Source organism: Euprymna scolopes, chromosome 13, assembly GCF_053919585.1.
Source record: "Euprymna scolopes isolate OS-2025 chromosome 13, ASM5391958v1, whole genome shotgun sequence".
Lineage (NCBI taxonomy): Eukaryota > Metazoa > Mollusca > Cephalopoda > Sepiida > Sepiolidae > Euprymna > Euprymna scolopes.
The window spans coordinates 79,051,079-79,073,578 of record NC_136494.1 but is presented as its reverse complement, the minus strand read 5'-3'; the positions used below and the strand labels follow the sequence as shown (position 1 = coordinate 79,073,578).

The window sequence follows — 22,500 nt, the reverse complement described above, 5'->3', positions numbered from 1 at the left end:
CTGATGAGATTTTCCAGGGTGATGGGAAGCAATTCACCTTAAGACAACGTTTGAACAGTTTTGTAAGTATGGGCGCTAGTTCTAGTTGAAGTGTTTTTTAGTGCCATAATTTGAATACTCTCAGAGCCAGTTGCTTTACTGGAATCAAGGTTTTTGATTAGCCTGGCAACATCACGTACAGATATTTGTACATCACATAGCAATTTTTCTGATACAGGAGGAAATATTGGGGGTTGCTGGCCTTGGTCGAAAAGCGTAAAAGTTTGGCTTTGTCTGATGCTGACGAGATTACCTCATGCCTATGTATGATAGTTATGATAGAGCACACGCTTCTATTCTGGATGCTGTTTGTTATTTGCCAAAACTGGTGCGAACCAATCCACTGCGCAGCTACTTTGGATTTGAAAGCTGAGCATACAATTCTCTTGCGTTCTTTATCACTTTCTTACAATTGTTGCTAGCAGTCCTGGAATCGGCTTTAGTCTCAATACATCTATTACGTTAGAGGCAATGGAAAAAAGTGATTTCTGTGCGGAATGGCAGCAGCACATTCTGGAGGGAACCATGGCTGATTGTTACGTTTTTGCTGGAACTATTTCGAGGGTATGAAACGGTTTATACCTAGAATGAACAATTTCGTCAGGTCTGATACTATTGAGGACACATCCTTTTTAAACATGTTACGCAGACTTAAGTCTGATATAAATGTACGGAAGCTATCCTTGTCAGCCATAGTGTATCGATATACTGTACAAAGGAGAGGTACGTCTGAGGACTTATTACATTTCATTTTTATCTTAATTGATATAACAGAGCGGTCGGAAAATCCCAAGGGAGAAAGAACAGAAACTGAACATAGCTCAGAGGAAGATTTGAGAAAAAAGGTCTAGGAGACTCGCATACTGCCCGTCAGTGTCGGGCACAGGGGTGGGTTCGTGAACGATCTGAGTGAGGTCATAAGCAAGGGAAAAATCATAACAGAATCTCCCGTCATCATCGGTCTTGTTTGAGTGGGTTAACCATTCCACATTGTGAACATGAAAGTCTCCACATACGTGAATGTTAGCTTAAGGATAAGCAGAGAGGAGGTGGCCAATTTTCCCAGATATGGTTTTAAATATCGTAACTCCGCTGGTGTGGACACACACACACACACACACACACACACACACACACACATATATATATATATATGTGTGTGTGTGTGTGGGTGGGTGTATTATATGTAAATATATTATATATATATATATATTATATCTATACTATACATATATATTATATATATGTGTGCATATATATATATACATACATATATAGAGAGAGATATATAGATAGAGAGAGAGAGAGCGTTATTGTTTAACTTTTACTGTATATATTATATCATACAATAATGTTTAAACAAAAGAATAATTATATCAGAAATCTATACCGGAATAAGTACAATCACAATTAGTAATATCTATTATTATTTGCATCTAGAATTTCGAGAGTGTTTCTCTATTTTTTATATACTATATACATCGGAAATTTCATAACGTTTCAACCTATTGTACATAGAAAAAATTATATCCCAACAGCATAATTTGCCACAACTTGTATGCCTCTATTAATGTGAAATTTACTTGATCTCTCCTATCAATTTATATTTCTAAGATGTAACTCTTCTATCTTATTCGCATTGTACATTTTCTTTGTTATTTATGTAATTACTTATGATCTTTTGTTTCGTAAGAGGAAGAGAAGGGAAGGTCGTTCATAGAAGTGATTCTATTTCTAACAAATTAGTTTACATTCCTACTCCAATGATTAGGTTTCCCTAAAATTTATTACAAACTCAGAATATATATATACATATATATATATATATATATATATATATATATATATATATATATATATATATATATATATATATATATATATATATTCTATTGTACTAATGTTTACTTCAACAAACACAATACAGCTACATAATATTATAAATATACACGGATGTCTTATAAGCTTAATAGAGTTTTTTTTGATTTTCGTTTACTGTCAGCATTATCCAAGAAAACAGACTATTTCGCCTGTACTGCAAGGGAAGTATATCACCGATATTACATAATCATTCTTATTTCCGGTTAAAATAGCGTAGAGAAGCGTTGATATTTTAACTACGAATCTTTTCACAATTGATCAGTTAAACGATGGATACGTATCAGTGACATGAACTGAACACAAGAGCATGATTCAGCCAAGATATTTGCTTCTAATCTATACCATAAGAGTCAGGTTAATGTCTCTGCAGGATGAGAATTGACAGCAAAAATCTCGCAATGCCATATTCACGCGAATACATGGAATTTTATTGGATAAAAGAAGCTCAGAGCCAGTCCTGAGACTAAACAAAACTGTAATAAACTATTAGGCATTCAGTGACGATATTCATTGTCAATCTAGTTTATACTGAAACAATAATACCGCTGGGTTTGCATTTGCATGAATAGTAAATACGAGTTTTTTTTATTTTTATTTGTGTATGAATTCACATAAAACGTTTTGCGCCCGTAAGTCTCTTGTAACTCGTAAAAGCCATTTGATCCGGCATGATAGATTGTTAACACATAGTGCCTCGTACATTAACCACCAATTGCTCCCTCTTGAACGGTGTGAAAAAGGGTCGTCTAAATAAATACGCCCTGCTCTTTCTAAAGAACAACTGCCGTCGTTGTTACATCGTCGATACTATGTATACGAGGGAACATTTTATAAGTATTTCCTTGTAATGTTACCCAACGAATTTCATTCATATGTGCCCACCTCAGAACGTAAACACCTACGCCCAACTTTACTAGCATCAAACAACCCACCCATCGTTGTGAGAGCCCAAAGATCTCTAAAACTTACGAATTTAGCAGAGTCCATCTTCATAATACCTACCTCTGGCATACTTTTCTTGCTCCATTTTAGGATTGTACCAACTTACAGGAATACAAGTTTATTGAAAATAATTTGCTGGCCGCACTATTAAAAATGCAAATATAAGATTAGTTTGTGGAAGCAAACGTTTTAGACATATTTTAATTTAAAAAAAAACACCTGGGAATAAGATTAAAACACCACGATCAATTATGTTTGATATTATTCATTTCTTTCAAATGATCTTTTAGGCTTTCCGATATGTGTTCAGGCTGAAAAGACAAATCACGTGTTTAACTTTTGGAATACTTAAACAAATTATGTCACTAACAAAGGGTCTCCAATTTTGTCATTTTTGTTTTCTAACTAAAATTAATTTATCTTGTTGTATAATTGTTTTAATAATTAAATATATGAGTGTAAATTTAATAATGCTATTTTATGAATACTGACCTTTTCTTAGTGGACCCTTACTTAAAGAAAACATAATAAACATTTTCTTTGGAACTGCATATGTTGTCATGGCGCTAGAGATTGATAATGAACAGAAGGAATGCAAGAACTAACACAATCTCTCAGAGTATATGTTACATGTGACTGGGCACCGTTAGTTCCATTTCACACACACACACACACACACACACACACACTGCCAGAGATGATAGTGTAATACGAAATACTTTCGCAAGTTTACAAAAAAACCATTAGTAATGTTTTAATATACGACAACTTTGAAAATCAACTGGATGTTTCTGTAATTTGAATTTTCTGAAGTATCCAATTCTCAAATTGATTTCGTAAAAAGAGTGTTAACTAAAAAGACCTATTAATAAGAAAAATAGAACTCGCTAATCAAGTTATGTTATGTAGAATGCATTGATGACAAAAAATTAAACTCCGACTAATTCTACTTTATTTAACATATGTAATCTGGTTTGGTTTATATTCATCTTCTAAACTGAAATTGCCTTTGCTTGGTGCAAGACAGAATCTCTAAATTCTATGTTATAATAATTAATATTTTTATTTATGTTTTGTAGCGTTTATTTCTGTAGCTCTATAACCTTTCCCTTAGGATTATACCGGATACAGCACAAGAACCCTCAAATCAAATAAATATTATGCGGAAATTGTGCATGCGAAAAATAAAGGTTTTTATTATTAAAAAAACACAAATTTAAGACAAAACGTTGAAATTCTATAGTCTTATGTTATCTATACTCTTATTTAATAAAAAGTGTTTATACTTCGATAAATATATATATATATATATATATATATATATATATATATACGTTTTATTTTATATTACCGTATCTTTCTGTTAAGTTACATTATTGTTTCAGCTAATGTAACTTAACAGAAAGATACGGTAATAAAAAATAAAACGCATATCTGCTCTACAACGGTATTGAGCACTTTCTTCAGTTTGTATTAATTACCATTTCCACTATATATATATATATATATATATTTGCTGTGTCTCATTGTGGGTTAAATTTTGAAATACAGTTATGAGAGTTGAATTTACATAGTAGAATTATCTATTTGCTATTGAATTATTCATAGTACGTAATCGTTATTAGCTAATGTATTGATCTTCATGTGTAAACTTTCCCCAAATTTGTAATCTTTTATTAACTGACGATATGATAAGAAAGTTGAAGCCAGAAATGACTATCTGTTCCACAATTAAAATGAGTCTGAATTAATGTCAATATATGAAGGTTAACAAACTATTAACAAAAGAATGGCACAGCTTACTCGTTTACGAATGCACGAAAATGAATTCTGGTAGATTTAAATGATGTAATTAAACTATTTTCATGTTTTTGTTTAAGTAATTTTAGCATGTTACAATATTGTATATTTTTTTCAAAATGTAACTCGTCTAATAGTAAATGACACATATTACAATGTGTATACCACGAAATGTGTAGCTACAAGCAGATAGACAGCCAAACCATAATGTAATACTTTTATTATAAAATTAAAAAGGCAAATTTTAGCTAGAAAATACGAAAAAGGCTATTAATTTTTAAATAAAAAGTATTTTCACCAATCGTCAACTAACATGTTATATTCAGTATTCATAACATGATCTTAGGAGATATTAAGATAGGAAAAAGAGATATAGGAGAGATAAAGAGTGGAGAGAGAAATAGAAAAAAAGAAAGTAGAAACTGAGGGAGAAATAGATCCATTGCCAAGCAGAGAGAGAGAGAGAGAGAGAGAGAGAGAGAGAGAGAGAGAGAGAAGAAAAAAAAGGAAGAGAGATGAGTAAACCAGGGGGAAAAGGAAAACGAGAAAGGAGAAAAAGGAGAGAGAGAGACGAGGGGGAAAAGGAGAGAAAGGGGGGCGAGAGGGAAAAGGAGAGAGAGAGGGAAATTGGAAGAAAGGGGTGAGTAAAAAAAAACGAGAGAAAGAGAAGATGAAGAAAAATAAAGAATAGACGGGCAGGAAGAAAAAAAGAGAGAGAGCGAGATGGAGGAACAGAAGAATGGGAGAGAAAGATAGAGACGAGCAGGAAAAAAAGAGACAGACGAGGAAGAAATAGAAAAAGGAAGACTAGAGAGGAAACAAAGAAGTATGACGAGGAGGAAAAGGAGGAAGAAAGACAATGGGAGAAAAAGAAAGAGAGCAGGAAAAAAAGGGAGAAGGAATATGAAGCAAAGAAAGGGGATAAAAAAAGAGTAAAAGTGAAACACAGAAGAAAAGAAAGAGGAAGAACAATAGGAGAAACGAGGATGAAAAAAGAACGTGAGAAGTGAAACAGAGAAAGAATATGAGAGACAGAAGGAGGAAAAAGAAAAGAGGAGGAAAATTAAGGAGAGAAGAAAGAAAAAGGGAGAGGAAAAGGAGTGACTATGAGATAAAGGAAATAGAGACGAGAAGGAATAATAGAGAGAGGAGGAGAACGAAGCGAGAGATACAGGGAGGAAGCGGAGAGGGATGACAGAGAAAAGAACGTAGTAAAACGAGGGTCAAAAACAGAGGCTAAGACGAGATTGAAAAGAAAAGAAAGAAAAAAACAAGTAAAGGAGTGAGAGAAGAGAAGAAAAACAAGAGGGAGTGGAAAGAAAGAGAGAGGGGGTGAAAAAGAGAGGGAGAGATGACGGTGAAAACGATACAGGAACAAAGAATGTGACGAGGAGGAAAACGAGAGACGAGCAAAAAAAAAAGAAGAAAGAAACAGGTAGAAATAGAAGAAGTAAAACATTAAGGAAAAAGGAAACAGTAAAACGCAGAGGACAATGAGAGAGGATAACAAGGAGAAAAATGAGAGAGAGGAGGAAAAAAAGGAGGGGAAAAAGATAAGGAGGATAAGGACTGTAATGGATTAGAAAACGAATAGAGAGGGGGAAGAAAGAGAAAGAGATATGAGGAGGAAAAATAGAAAGAACGAATCGAAAAAGGAAAGTAATGAGGAATAAATAAATAGAGAGATAAGAGAAAAAGGTGATAAAATAAAGGAAAAGGAAGAAAGGGAAAAAGAGGCGACAAAGGATAAAGAAACGAGGGGGGGAGAAAATTTGAGAGATTAGAGGAGGAGGAAAATGAGATTAAAAGAATGAAGAGGAAAATAAGATAGAAAGAAGCAAGTAGAAAATTACAAAGAGAGAATAGAGGGGGATATTCAATGGATATTCGTAGGAAGAGGACAAAGAGATAGAGAGAAGGGGAAAAAGCAGAGAGTAGGAGGTATAGGAGATTGGGGGGGTAACAGGATGTAAAGAGGAGGCGGCAACGACATAGAATGGAGTAAGAGGAAACGATATGGAGAGAAGAAGGAAAAGGGAGATGAAGAGAAGGAAAAGGAGATAGAGAAGTAGAGAAAAATAAGATTGAGAAAAAGAGAAAAAGAAGAGGAGCAAAAAAGAATCGAGAGAAGGATGAAACAAAGCGGGGAGAGGGGGAGAGAATAGATAGAGAGTGAGAGGAAAATGATAAAGAGAAGAGGATAAGAAGATAGAGGGGAAGAGGAAAAGACGATAAAGAGGAGGAAGGAAAAGAGATAGAGAGGGGGAAGAAAAAGGAGATAGAGAGGAGGCGGAAAAGAAGGTAGAGAGGAGGAGGAATAGGAGAGAGAGGAGGAGGAGGAGGAAAAAGAAAATAGAAGAAACACGGGAAGGAGACAGGAAATAGAGAGAGAGAGAGAGGAACTGACACAGAAAAGAAGGAAGAGAAATAAAGAGAGGGACGGTAAAAGAGGACGGAGAAGAGCAAGAGAGAGGGAATTGAGAGAGAATTTGCGATAAAAAAGAGTTAAAAGGATAGAAAATTAGAGGAAAAGGGAGAAAGAGACGGAAAGAGATGGAAGGAGAGAGGAAATGAGAGATAAAGGGAAACAGAGACAATCGAAAAAAGGGAGGGAGGAAAAAAGAGAGAGAAAAACAAAGAGAGAAAGAGAGGGAGAAGGAGAGAAAAAACGGAAGTGAGACAGGAAAGAGAAAAAGGGGAAAGGGAGAAAGAAAAAATAAGGAGTCAGAGATAAAGAAAAGAAAGAGTGTAAAAAGAGAGTGGGGAGGGAAAGGAGAAAAAGGGAAAGAAAGAGAGATAAAAAGGATAGAGAGAGAGAGAGAGGTTGCAATGAGAGAGAAATGGAAGTAAAAAGAGAGGGAGAAAGAGAACTACGGTTAGAAAAGGAGAGAGACAGGTTGAAAAAATATGAAAGATTGGAAATGATGAGAGAGAAAAAAAACAGAAGGAAAGTGAGAGAGAGTGAATAGGCGGGATAGAGTGAGAGAAAGAGATAGAGAGAGAGAGAGAGTAAAAAAGAGAGAGGCGAAAGAGAGATAGGAACAAAAGGGAAGAAAGAATAGAAGAAAGAGAAAGAGATAAAAGAAGAACGAGACTGACAAAAAGAAGGAGAAAAGGAAATGATCTCTCTTTCTCTCTCTCTCTCTCTCTCTCTCTCTCTATATATATATATATATATATATATATATATATATATATATATATATATATATATATATATATATATATATATAGAAACAAGAAGGAAAAGTCTGGGCAATAAAAAAGGGGAAATAACTTATAGGAAATGAGAGAGAATAGAAGAGAGAGAGAGAGAGAGAGAGAGAGAGAGAGATACGTTATTTACTGAAATATTGCTTTTTTTTTTATTTGGCAGGAGAGTACGTACGCATCCACGGACGTTTTTTTTTTTTTTTTTTTTTTTTTTAAAGTTACACGTCATCCGTGAAAATGGATGTTTTATTTTAAATCGGCAGCACAAAATATATTACCGACACTTATTTTACTCTTTCTTTGTGAAATCAGTGTAAGCATGGCCTGAGGGGGGCATTAATTAATATGCGTAATTCACGTATACAATTTCTAGACATCCTTTACATCTGACTCCTCTGAAGAAAGCATCACTTTTTATTTGATCTCACTATCGTGTGCTTGATCCACGCCCCCTCCCTCACTCATGTGATTTGGATTCTCATTTCCCACCCTGCAGAACCTTAATCATAACCTTCTTGTCAAATAACGGATTTTCTAAGTCGTTTATAGATGAAAAGGGAAAACATATCACGAAGCGTCATATTTATTAATTATAGCTCATTTAAAAACGCATTTTCCAATCGTTGTGATATTGATGACATTTTAGATCTGTTACAACCCATGCTTCCGTTCAGTCTTGAAACACAAAGGATACACCTTAGGGGTAGTAGTGTGTGTAATTGTGAGGCAATGTTTGCGCAATCCTCAACCACACCTCTCCTGAATCGGCACTGTTTGTAATCCAGTGGCAAAGAGAAGACCTGGACGACTAGAAACAATGCCGAGATAAGCGGAGAGCACATACACCACTTGAAAGTCCCAAATGGTCACCCATTTAGTACTGACCAGGTTCAACGTTGCTTAACTTCTGTGATCCAGCGGGAATCGGTGTGTCACCGTGATTATGCCGTTTACATAATGTGTATTTGTATTCAGGTGAATGTTGCTTTCTGCGAATGTGTGGGATTATTCAGGTAGGTTAGTATCTTTTATTTTCTCGGTAAGAATGTCAGTGGATGTTTTGCTCCACTTTTCGAACTTCGAGTAGTGGTACCAAAACAGTAGCACCTTCTTTTCTGCAACAAACCACGGCTGCGCTTTTAAGCCTCTTATATTTTTTTCTTTCTTCTTGTTGCTGAATTTGATGTTTGGGGGCCAGGACCTCTGTTATCAAGACCTGATGGCTGACTCTGGTTATCCTCTGTCATGGTTGGAGAGCCACTTCCAGAGTTCGGAAGGTTTACACCATTGTTTGCATCTTCCCGCCTGGCGTATGAACGGGTTGAAGGGCCCTTTTTATCCTGGGTGCCGACCTGCCAGTATGTGTTTTTATTTTGTTTCATATATTGTTTTGATTTCCCCATTGTCCACGGCTTTTTATTTCTTATTCAAAGCTGCCCTTTATTGCTAAAGGGGGTGACCCCGTCTGCAAATTGGGGGACGTGCTGGATGGCTTGAGGAGATAGCACACCATTTTTTTTTTAATATTTAGTCAGGGTTTACTTCCAATGAAGTGTCCTCATATCAGAATTTCTGAGAAACCCCTGTACAGAGAGACCTTAGGCACTCGAGGATAGTGTCTAGTAGGCATTCAGCAGTATATGTGAGTATGTGTGGCCGTATATTTATTTGAGTTTATTTGCAGATACGTGTATCTTCAGGAGTTTATTTGCTCATTAGTAGGTGTGTGCGAGTTCTAAACAGTGGTATACGTGTGTGCGTGATTATCTTTACCGTATTATATGTTTTTGTGTGTGTATATATGTTCGTGTTCATATATAGTCATGTTTGCGTCTTGCTATTAGTATAGGCGTGCTTGCTTAGACATGTGGATCAAAGCAGTTTTTTTTTAATATTCATGTACACAGATTCATCGATTGTTTCTGTGTGAGAAAACTGTTTCAATATATGTGTGGATGTTTTCAATGGGCATGCGTAAGTGACTGTGCATATTTGTTCCCGTGTCCGTGTTTGTCGCTGTATGTCAGATATTAAACAATAATACATATACTTGCCGCAAATGACGTATATCTAACTACAGATCAACACTCTAAAGTACATTTCCTATTTAGCCCATCCTACTGTGAAAAATATGACTAACTTACGATAATATATTTCATCTCTTGTCATTATCAATTTTATTTACTCGGAATTAAGAATGTCCTTGTTATTTTTATCATTTAGCATTCATTTCAGTTTTATAAAGGACTAGCGGGGGTACCCGGCGTTGCCCGAGTGTTTGCAGGTGTGTGTGGTCGAGCGGTGGTGGGGGGGAGTTAATGAAAACCTAAGAATAAGCGAAGTAAAAAATAAAACAGAAACACGAACGTTAAAACTTAAGCGGGGGGGGTACCCGGCCGGTGGAGGGGGATCAAAACATCGAAAAAAAACACAAAAAAACTAACGTAAGGAAAACGAACGATGTTAAATGTAAAAATCGAAAAAACAAAAAAGAAACGAACATTAAAACTGCTTTAAAAAATCTGAAAAATAACCCCCCCCAAAAAAAAAAAAAATCATGTGAAAAATGGGTTAAATAAGTCTTTCTCGATATTAAAATTTAAAAAAAAACGGTGGATACCCGGGTGTTTTTGGGTGTGTGTACTCGGTCGGGGTGAGGGTGTTGGTTAAAACCTAAGAATAAGCGAAGTAAAAAAAAAACAGAAAAACGAACGTTACGTGAAAAATGGCTTAAATAACACCGCTTCAATATTAAAATTTAAAAAATCGAAAAAAGAAAATCTCACACCACGATTCGAACCCAAAACGTTTAGATAATGAACCAAAGCTCCAAACAACTGACCTAACACGACACACATGAAATTGTGCAAGTTCTTCCAATATTTAAACGAAATCAGGTCATGACGTCGTTTCAGGGTGGGAAAATTAACGTTTTTGGCCAATTTTTCGATATTTGTCGGGCGAAGGATGGGGCTTGCATATGAGGCCAAATTTGTGAACTTTTGTCCTGTCTGTCGAAAGTTTTTAGCAAACACACAAACATACACACACACATACATACATACACACATACATACATGCATTTTCGCTTTTATATATATAGATGGCTTCAGTATCTACATTACATATTTTATCACATTAAAACAAGAGCGGGGAATAATTTAGAGAAATGATAACGGTAGAACTCTGCAAAAGACATAGCGAAAGTAATATGGACATTATAATAGAAATGGATTACATATATTATTAACGTTTGTCACGTTACGAACACATTGTAGCCTTTGTCGCAAAGTAGATAAATAATAGGAAAGGACTTAAAGTCGCTTAAACTCGTTGTAAAAATGACATTCGTTAACTCATTCTCTATCTACTCGTGACTTCTCGTTACGGCTGTGACGTCATCTACGTCTCTAACGTGATCTCAAATGTTATCAAAGGATAAATAATGGATTATGGAAAATAGTGAGAATCAATGGGGGTGAAATACAGAAAGTCAGGCGGAGAAAGAAAGAGAGAAGGAAAGTTTAATATAAAGATGTTACACGCATTACTAGCTTTTATTAGATTTTATATGACCAACGCCGGATAGCGCTACTTGTTGTGCATATATGGTGAGCTTACTCAAGGATCAGAAGTAATTGCTCGTTCATACTTTTGGCAACAGTATTAGAAAATATATAAATCATTTTGAACAGATATGATTTGAACTATGCTTAGAAGATTCAACAATCGGCGACGTTATGCATTTTGTAACTTACGCAGACCTTATGCCAGGACACTGTTCATGTGCGATTTTACCTATAATCAAATTCGTTTAATTTAATTGACAAATACATACGTCACGCCCTCGTCTGACGCAAAGCGAACCTTGCTTAAAATTTAGATTAAACTATGTCAATATGGTTTGCACCTTCTCCCAGCAATTATTTTTTAAGTGTATTAAGCATGTCTCTGTATTATCACGTGGATGATGATTCACAAGTAAATGAATGCTGGACTTCCTAATTAGAGGCGAATAGATACCTCAAAAGTACTTATATTGATTCAAATTGATAATGAGCGTATATTACTGAGTATAAAGGGTATATATATATATATATATATATATATATATATATATATATATATATATATATGTGTGTGTGTGTGTGTATGTGGGTGTGGGTGTGTGTGTGGGTGTGTATTAGTGAGAGGACGATTTCAATATTTTTTCCGATTCCGATACAATTACCGAATCCGATTTTTCATAAATCTCTAATTATTTAACTGTAAGGTTGTGATTTTCCACGATTTTCGTAAAAAAACACAGGTTAAATATGCAGATATTTTCCTAAACGTCAAAATACACATGGTGAGGATGATCTATCGATTTTAGCTTTACAGAAATTTTAAAATCAATGAATATTTACTAATTAATCAATATTACAAGGAATGCAAGATTTTACTTAAAAAAAAAACAAATAAAAAAATACAATTAAAATAATTGATTTGACATCGGAAAATAGGCACCAATATTTCCGATTCCGATACCGATTCCGATGCCCCCAAATGTTCCGATTTTTACGATTCCCGATTAATCACCCCAACATTACTATGTATATATATATACATATATATGTGTGTGTGTGTCCCTCTCTCTCTCTCTCTCTCTCTCTCTCTCTCTCTCTCTCTCTCTCTAGATATATACATGTATATATATATACATATATATATATATATATATATATATAAAGAGAGAGAGAGAGAGAGAGGGAGATACAGAGAGAAAGAATGAGAGTAAAGAGAGAGCGATACAGCGAGATGGGGATAAACTTACTGAGGGTTAATGGAGGGAGGAATACAAAGACAGAAGGAGTAATGTAAAAAAAAAAAATTAATTAAACAGTGGCATTAGATATATGAACTCCGAGCAAAGTCAAAAAGATTTTCTCTTTTAATTCAGGACGACGCCTGGCTTTCACACACACACACACACACACACACACACACACACACACACACACACACACACACACACACACACACAAACATGTGTGCATCTGTTTGTGTGCGCGAGCGCGCGCACGTGTGTGTGTGTGTGTGTGGTTCATCCACCATAGAAAATATTTATTTTATTGACACTAGTGAAATAATTACTGTAAATATTAGAATAAATATCTTTATACACACACACACACACACAAACACACACCCACACATTATATATATATATATATATATATATATATATATATATATATATATATATATATATATATATATATATATATATAAATGGAAGACGTATGTATATGTGTGCATCCGTTTGTTTAATATGCATACGAATAAATTCGATTATATAATGTTTTTGATGAGATGTCTTCTTTGTAAACTCGTGACAAAAATGCCGTTATTGAATAATTCTTTAGGATGAAAAATAAAACTGGTCTGCAACTCCATCGATTCATCGAAAACAGACATATGCCGGAAAACTAATTCTAGCACGCTTTTATAGCGATACTTGTAGTATTTGTCATGCCTTCGACCCTTCCGAATTACTTATTTCTTCAAAACCAGTACAAAAAAAAAATGACCGTTCATGTGGAGAAATTTGTAAGATACAATTAGTGAAAGGTTAACTGGCTAATACATACAGACATATGCTCATTCCGTTGACAATAACAAATACAAGCTTACATTAAAGAATTACTGTAAGAAATTCTTGGCAAATAGGCTGTACATATACTGATTAAGTCATATTGACAAATCAATTATTATCGGATAACTGAGCTTAAGCCACATTCAGCTTGGTAAGTACTTATAGAAGAAAGCAGTTAGAAATACCAGTTGCAATATATAAAAAAAAACATTGTAGTTTTCTTCCAAGCTGTAGGCCGATTACTAAATTGTATATAGATTTAACAGATCTGGATCGCGGCTTGTGACCTTCGTTGAACAGGCACGAGCCGGTGAGGACACAGTGGACTACGAATTCTAAGATAGATATCACCGCCACTTGTGGCATAGTTTATGACGACTTCTATTCTCTTCAATTATGTACTAATATTCGAGAGAGTATAAATGTACTCTAATGAACAGAATTAAAGCTTAAAAAATGTGACGTGTCTAAGTTAATCGTAAAAATTATTCATTTAAAACAGATTGTTTTCAGCAGGTGTTGTTATATATATATATATATATATATATATATATATATATATATATATATATATATATATATATATATATATATATGAATTTTAAAATGGATACAATCCGACGTTATGATGTGAAAAGGAAGCGAAAAACCGGAGGCTCGACGTTTCGCCCGTATTATGCGTGACCACACCTCTTGAAAAAGCCCGCATAATACGGGCAAAACGTCGAGCCTCCGGTCTGCCACTTCCTTTTCACATCATATATATATATATATATATATATATATATATATATATATATATATATATATATATATATATATATATATATATAACGAATCTGGCTTTAGGCTGAGATAAAAATGGAACATCTGTTTTGATATTACAATTAGATTTTTCTGTCAGTGAAACGAAACTTCTTCTAGGCTGAGGCAATTAAACGTTTCTTTCCACCAGGGGTTCCCCTTCGCAAAGGAGTTGTACATTTTTTACACTAGTAACTTAGTATCTGGTAGTTTTGTGAATAAGTAAGAAAGATGTCCTTGATTGGAAAACACAAGCACACATACACACACACACATCTACCACCACTTCAACATACATTTTACTGTTACATTCGGCGTTATGTTGAAATTTTTTAGTTAAACAACGAACATGGTTTGTCATTATATACGAACGTATAAAAGAATTTCATAAATGTACAGCGGAGAACGGCATTCAAGTAACGTAAATTAATATCATTTCGCGATGTATTTATCTGTGTCTTTTCTTCCTGAAATCCGTGAAAAAGTAAATTATATCACTTTGAAGTGATATATTCTTCCTATATCACTTTGAAGTTATATAGGAATAAAAACTTCCACTTTTATCCAAGTTCGACAATATTTAGTCGTTATAAAAAGTTTGAAAACATTTATACACACTGAAGTGTTGAAAAAATTCAAAATATTTTCATTAAACGCAAGCGAAATAGCGGAGATCATAAAAATAAGAACACATATTAAAATGTAAATGTAAAGCATGTATGAAACTAAAAAATAAACTTATTTGGTGACTTTTGTTGTATTGCAACTAAATCAACTAAAAACGAATGTTGATAATTATATATGTGTGTCTGTGTGTGTGTGCGTGTAATACTTGGACCTGCTATGGTTGAAAATATGCCTATTGCGAGGACAATAACTTAATATCATTGATATATATATATATATATATATATATATATATATATATATATACTAGTGGGAGGGTAGTAGGCATTGCTTGGGCGTAAAATACGCTTAAATATGATATCTGAATTTGTCCAGATTTTGTATTCATTATTAAAGAGTCGTGATTTCAAAAATATTATAAAAATAAGTATTGAAGTTCCATCAAAGTTCGCCATGTTACGACTGTGACCCTCATATATAGATAGGAGCACAAACTGTTTAATGATTTTTTCAATGTTGACGAAGGTTTTACCACTTTAAGAAAAAATTAAACGGCTAAAGACCCATAAAATAACGGTCCTTAAAAAAATCCAATAATTTAAGCCATCGAGCGCCGCTCTGCGACAGAAAGTTCGGAGGAGATTGAGTTTAAAAATATGAAGACAGACAGACAGTCGTGTATATATATATATATATATATATATATATATATATACACATACATATATACACATATATATATATATATACATACATAGATACATACATATAGACATGCATACATACACATCGCCATGCCCCCGTTCAGTATCGAAAGGCAAAAGATATCCCTTGTAGGGGCCGCTGCGTGTGTAATTATGAAGCAAGGGTTGCGCAATCCCCAACCACACCTCTCCTGAATCGGAACTGCTTCAGTCCAGTGCCAAGAAGGAGTCAAAGACAGATGTAAACACTTCCGAGATAAGCAGAGAGCACGTTCAGCACCCCGATTTTCAAATGGTCACCTATCTTCTATTGGCCAGACTCATCGTGGCTTAAATTCGGTGATATATATATATATATATATATATATATATATATATATATATATATACATACATATATATTAACCGCATAATCACGTTGACATACCGGTTTCCGCAGGATCACCGAAGTCTAACGAAGTTAAAATAAGTTGATTCGTGTAGTTACTATATAGTTACTCTAGTTAGTTAGATATATCATGAGAGTCTCCAACACTCGTCCATAACATTTTATTATATCGATGTTTTTTTTGGTTTCTGTTTTTTTATAGGCGTCACCACTTATCAAGGTCGATAGGCCACTCAAGGATAAGGTTTAAAGAGTGTAGAGTAGTCAAAAGGACAATATAGTAATCGATAGTAACGGAAGTTCGGTAAATTTGTTAACTTAAGTGGAACAGCTCATCAGAAACTTGTTCACGTTGGACCTGAAGGCAACCATATTACAGACAGCTGGAAAGCAGGAAAACGGAAGACAATTCCACAGGCGTGCAGTTCTAAGAAAGAAGCTTTGATCATGGTATCTATGTTTAGGTGTAGGCACAGATAAAGAGTGTGGAAAATTATTGATAATGTTTTCAGCTAGTCTAGTGTTTCTTCTGAAAGTTTGGCGAGGAGGGACCATGTTTTATTATAAATATTTCTGTGAATTATTGATTAAAACTAAGATACGTCTTAACTCGTCTATGCACTTTCACATTTAATTTTAGATGCGTGTACATGTCTATAACTGATTTTAGTTTTCTGTTAGTCTGTCACTTAAGTTTGAAATATTATTATGTGCCAATCCATTGAGCTTAGGTTTTGAATAACATTGTTAATTCGCCTGTCACGCTCACGTTTGGGAGAGAATTCTCGGTGAAAACACGCATAACACGCATATTGAATTTTAGTATGTTTTAATCCTAGATATATAAGAAAGTATACGACGAACCTGCGTTTTCAAATGTTGCTATAATGAAAGTTATGTGTTTGTAATAAATTTCAGAATGCAAATTTAAAAGCAGCAATGCGTAAATTTCACTGTTTTCCCCCGTTTATAAAAATCCAAATTAATGGATGTCTCACTACATATAATTTCTTATATTATATATATTTTTAATTCGAGTATGAAATGATTCGAATGTGCCAGTCTTAAAGCTATCTTTGCGATATATACGTGTATATTTTACTTATATAAATAAATTCCTCTTATTTTGGTTTAAATTCAAATAAAATATTTAAAAACAATATGTATAACAGTCAATCATATCCATAAGCCACTCTAATTTATTGGAGTTAAATCAATTTTAAGTACATATTTACATGTTTTTAATGTTATTAAAGTGAACTTACATATATATATATATATTTATATATATATATATATATATATATATATATATATATATATGGATATTCTTTTTTTAAATCTATTAGTTTTTATATAAAGAATTAGTTTAACCAATGTATATATCCTGCAAGAAGTATTAAGCATATTTCACTGTAAAACGTATATGTTTACTATAGTATTAAACACATTTATTTTGGTTAAACAGAGGCAAATACTCAGCATGAATGTGAGTATACGAGTATTAAATTAGCGTCAGAATTTCTTTATAAATAAAACAAACTGCGAGGAAGGTGGGCTCTCCCTACCGTGCTAGAAAGTTACTTACGTCTGAATTAATCCTGTACGACTATAAAACCATCATTCGTCCATGTATAGAGTATTGCTCTCACTCCTGAACAGGAGTCAAAAAAAGAGTCACCAACCTGATAAGTCCTGGACTGTTATCTAAGCTTCATCCTCTGATCCTCCGAAGAAATGTTGCATCTCAGTGCCTGTTTTACAAGTATTTTTATGGTGGATGCCCCGAAGAACTACAAGCCCTTGTACAACCTCGATGAAAATATCCCAGTTAAATCCGACAATCAGCAATGTCCCACCCCTGCACAGTAGACTTTCTTAGATATGAGAAAAGCTTCGGCTCTAATAGTTTCTACCCCAAAACTGCTAGATTCTGGAATTCCATTCCTGGTTCCTGCTCCCCAAATGACAGGCTGAAATTCAAGTATAATGTGAACAGATATATTGCTGCTCAACTTCCTACATAGTATCTCTACAACATTTGTCCGTGATGGTAGCTTCTACATCAAAGTGGCACTGTGCTTTGTTTGAGGGGGAAATGTAACAAAAAAAGCAATTATTTTGACATAAAATATACAGTCATCAGTAAAAGATAAAACATAATCTATCATTAGAAATATCTCATAATCAATCTGAATTATTATATATATCACTAATTCCGAACTAGTGCTCCAGACATTAGGAAGGCATCGAATATAGGACAAATATTCTGACAAAAAATCTATAAGTCTCTTCAAATGAAAATGATATAGCAATGTACATACAACACGTATGTCTTAATTCAGTTTACTAAATAAATAAGCGCATACAAACATTTTAAAAAATCTTTGAATTTAAATGGTTGTTTCTTTTATATATATATATATATATATATATATATATATATATATTTATATATATATATATTTATAGTTGGTTAATTATTAGCCTCTGTAGAAAACACTGCATCGAAATCATGTGGCCGCACGCCACACACACACATATATATACACATATATATTACACACACATATATACATATACTCACATATATATGTATATATTTGTATATATATACATACATACACACATGCACATGTAGCTTTGATTTGCCAACATAAACACATAGAACCGAAACCATCACCACAAGTATCGTAGTACTATATTATTCCTCTGCGAGAATTCGCTAGCCGCTTTGTAGAAGAATATATATCAATTCTTTTAAGCCCCCATATTTTATTACATTTCTAAGCTGATGCCAGCGAAAGACCAGCTAGCTTGCTCGATATATCTGTAAATATGAACAACATAACATTTAGAAATAAAATAAACTTGCAGTATAACATATATAGCTGATAAAAAAAAAAAGTTTTAATGTATCCAATGTATAAGTGTGGTGTTTAACTTTTCCAGAAATAATTAACTGCCTAGTTTCTGGTAATCCGCGTGTTTTAGATAACGGGGATGATTGCAGTTTTGCTAATTCTTGTGTTATTTATTTTAATAGATCGACATGAATCAAGGCCTATAAGTCACTCGGAACCAAAGGATTTTTGTAATGTTTTCATCGCTTAAACATCGGAAAAAGCAATGGACACGCAATAGATTTCGAGGTCTGATTTTATGAGCAAAGTATAGTATGTGCTTCGATACTACACTTACTTTTTAATCCTTAGTCGTTGAATAATCATTGTTTCTAGACTAAAACAAATTATATCAGTAGTCTAAGGCTGGAGTGCTGTTTTTATTGAGCTGTATTTCTCAAGATTAAAAAAAAAACGATCTCCCGTCTTATTCTTAAATTGTAGAGATACAATAAAATTGAGACATGAAACGACTTATTTTCTCAAAAGTTGACCATCTTAAACATATAGAAATATGATAATGAAGTATTAATAAAAAAACAAAAAACAAACAAACGAAACCACTTGCAAAAATGTCATTTTTACGCGTAATGAAATAAGTCAGACGCTGTACACTTTTATCAGATTTAGTCCCAGATTATCTGAAGGTTAACGTCGATGCCAAAACCTGTTGAGAACACCAAGCAAGTGCATAGAACAAACTATGACGAATTCGATAATCACAAAAGATGATACTGATCATAAACATATGGGTATATTTTTACAAGATAGATACCACGGCGGACTATGGAAGCTGTGATATCGAGTTCAAAAAATATTAGATCTATTTAATCACATACGCTTTAATAAGTTTAGAAAAGCCATATATGCAAATATTTACTGGTATTTAGTTAATTGTTGCACTAAATTATTCATTCTTGATAATACTTGATCAACCATCTGTTGATATATCGTAAATCAGATGAATAACACAAGACAAACATATAGTTATGAGATTAGTTGGCAACACTTACGCACTTTTCATAAAATTCGGCTAAAATCAAAGTGAAGTATAAGTATTTTTACACAAGATTTATTTTGTTCTGTCTGAACATAAAAAATACTGCAAGAATGAGACACGTTTTATTTTTGCCCTGATCAACAATGCCACTTTTGTTAAATTTAATGTTGTAAAAAAAAAAAGAAGCAACATAGTTCCTGATACTGCCCTCGTGAGGAGGCAAGTAATTAGGGGCTTCTGCATTTAATGTTAGCACATAAGCAGCGTTTAATTAGCTTCCCCAGAGAGTAATACCGGTATTTAATGTAATATATATATATATATATATATATATATATATATATATATATATATATATTTCCGCAAAAATAACTACATGGAAACAAATATACATGTAGGGTCTTGTTGACCATACCGTATGAAGAAACGCCTTTAAGTAACAAGCAAAAATATTCGAAATGAGGATATAATGTATGGTAAGAGCGCCTCATGAGACTCACAAGATACAATATTTTTCTCCAAGCTAAATAGTTGGGCACACGTGCAATTTATTATAAATTCATGTGAGTTTCTCCAGGGGAACCAAACTCAACAAGGCTAGTGTTTAATATAGGGAATAAAAACCGTGGCTAAATGTTTAATAATACAGACCGAAGAGAGAGGTGTGCAAGATTCGAATGTAGTTCGTCCACAAATATACTTGTATGAATTAAACAATTGACCTTGAATCTACCGGCCTGAAAGATGTGTTAATTAGAGAACCATAACATGAACAAATAGTATGATTTATGGGACAGTTGAAGCGTTTTAAACATAAACGTTCCGTAAATTAAAGAAATGATAAGTTTACATTATGGAAATATTCGAATAAATAAAGATATTTTTTTTAAATATGAGAATTGATGAGTCCATACACTACATATAAAAGCATGTTTAAATGTGATAGAAAAACCACATTCAATAAGAGGTGCTCAGTCTCGGGTTCGAAACAGAAACGCTCTGATCACTAATTGTCGAATTTTAATATTTTTTGAGCGCTATTAGAGCGTATGTCCGTATACCGGTGGACGGATGGATACCTTTTAAGCTATTTATATGAAATTGTTTTTAAAATGATCATTCGCTACCAGCAGATATTAGTGGCATTCGCTCTGTCCTTCAATACATGTTTTTTTTTGTATAAAAAAGATTGTAATCAACAGTTGGCATAAGATTTTATTTATATAGAACATGAAACACACACATACACACACACATATATATATATATATATATATATATATATAATTTATTTATACAAACATTGATGGCTACATATGTGCATACATGTTTCTGTAATCACCAGCGTTGGGGGATTACGTCTTCAGGCCAAGAATGATCGACGATAATTCTTGGCCTGAAGACGTAATCCCCCAACTCGGGTGATTACAGAAACATGTATGCATATATGTAGCAATCAATGTGTGTATAAATAAATTTAATATACCTGCTCTGTTCACTCATTGGTAGACACATGGTGTTTCATTGGATGTACTTCTAGGAAACTAAACTCTACTGGTTATATATATATATATATATATATACATATATATATATATATATATATATATGTATATATATATATATATATATATATGGGTACCACCTACCTTTTTAGCGGCCGCTCGAGCGAGTTTTGCCGACGGAGAAACTCGTGTTGATTTTCCACTAGAGCGTCGCGATAAAGATACTTGATCAGGTGATGCCATGTAAGGTTTGATGCCAGTCACCTCCTCCATTCTGAAACGGTAGCTTTCCAACGAAATAATGCCAACTCCTTCGTAACGGTAAAGATATTCAAAGGGGGCCAAAAGTTATGTTTGGCCGTGCAGATTAATAATATTGGACTTCGATTCGACGCATGAATTTAATTTTTCTTTACAATTTCGTATTATATTGTAATTGACGAAATTTACCGGAGTATTTTTTCTCTTTTTTTTTTCTTTTGTGGGGACCGCCTTTTATAGAAGCCACAGGAATCACAGCCTCAAGTTTAGATTTTTAAAAAAGTTTTTAAAAAATAGACACGCACACTTCTCATCATGTTCCCCTAGAAAGAATTTTTATACATTGTTTTAACTTTATGAAATTAAATTTCAGATGTTTGTACTTTCCACCTTAGAATATGGCAACAGGTTTAATTTCCTTTATCAACTTTTCTCTCTCTCTCTCTCTCTCTCTCTCTATCTTTCTCTTCGGATAGCTAGGTTTAATAAAGTAAGATACCGGTTTCCTTCCTCGTCTTATGTGTATGACGTAAAAAGAAATGACAGGTCAATATATGCCATTATCTTTTTTCTTTATACTAATTTAGTATAAAATTAGTAATTTAGTATTAAAAATTTACATGAAAAAATTAAGCTATTTTTTTTGTTTTCTTTTAATTTTGTTCTGCATTGAACTTCAATAGCAAAGAAAATTAAAATAGAAATAATTAGCTAAAATGTAATTTCTAAAATAAAATGCGACATTCGATATAAATTTATTTGTGTAAGGATTATTAAATATATGTATACATATAT

At 33.5% G+C, this 22,500-nt stretch overlaps 1 long non-coding RNA gene and 1 pseudogene across 4 annotated transcripts in view; one reads left to right on the top strand and one right to left on the bottom strand.

The window, feature by feature from the left end:
- The window catches only part of LOC145292373 (uncharacterized), a 29,251-nt pseudogene extending 22,091 nt beyond the window's left edge, over positions 1-7,160 (top strand).
- Positions 1-22,500, bottom strand: part of LOC145292079 (uncharacterized) — a 564,064-nt gene that overhangs the window by 539,462 nt on the left and 2,102 nt on the right. For all 4 annotated transcript variants that reach the window (XR_013869544.1, XR_013869541.1, XR_013869542.1 and 1 more), the window contains exon 1: positions 21,589-22,500. This exon is cut by the window's right edge. This is a non-coding gene — a long non-coding RNA (uncharacterized LOC145292079). The remainder of the gene's footprint in view (positions 1-21,588) is intronic.